The following is a 612-nucleotide window of genomic DNA, read 5'->3' on the forward strand; positions in this document are numbered from 1 at the left end:
AAAACAATAATCATACAACCCTCAGAATATTCAGAGGAAACACTTGCCACTCTGAGAGTAAATTACAAAAGAGAATTCGTCTAAACTACGGGTGTAAAACTCAGTGTTCTTCTCAGCATGTAGAGGCTCTGAAAATAGTCAGAAAACCCAAACAAAGTAAAACCAAAGGACTCACAATTCCTACAATTCCAACTGCTTTTATATTGAGCTACCTAATGAATATGAATACACTGGAAGACCACAGCTGGGGTGGAGAAAAGGGGAAAAAAAACAAAGGTAATATAGACCGGATTTCTACTGTTCCAAAAACTGCAGAATTATCTTTATTTTCTCGGGGCACTAAATGGCTCTTGCACTCTGGAGTTTTTAAATTTCCCAAAATACTTCTCATGCTTCCTATTTCCTCTTAGCCTTTGTAATGTCAGAATTCTTGGCAAGGACTTCCCCTCTCTCCGTTCTGTCAAGATAATAGGCAGGACTAAATTCTCTGCCACTCCATAGAGAAGCCAAGCGGACAGCAGCAGCCTTGATACTTTTGGATGGAGTTCACCACACACGTGCTAGTGGATGCAATCTCCAAGGCAGGTAGGTATCTTTCATGATTCCCTTCCT

This window comes from Mastomys coucha, unplaced genomic scaffold (assembly GCF_008632895.1).
Source record: "Mastomys coucha isolate ucsf_1 unplaced genomic scaffold, UCSF_Mcou_1 pScaffold16, whole genome shotgun sequence".
Taxonomy (NCBI): Eukaryota; Metazoa; Chordata; class Mammalia; order Rodentia; family Muridae; genus Mastomys; species Mastomys coucha.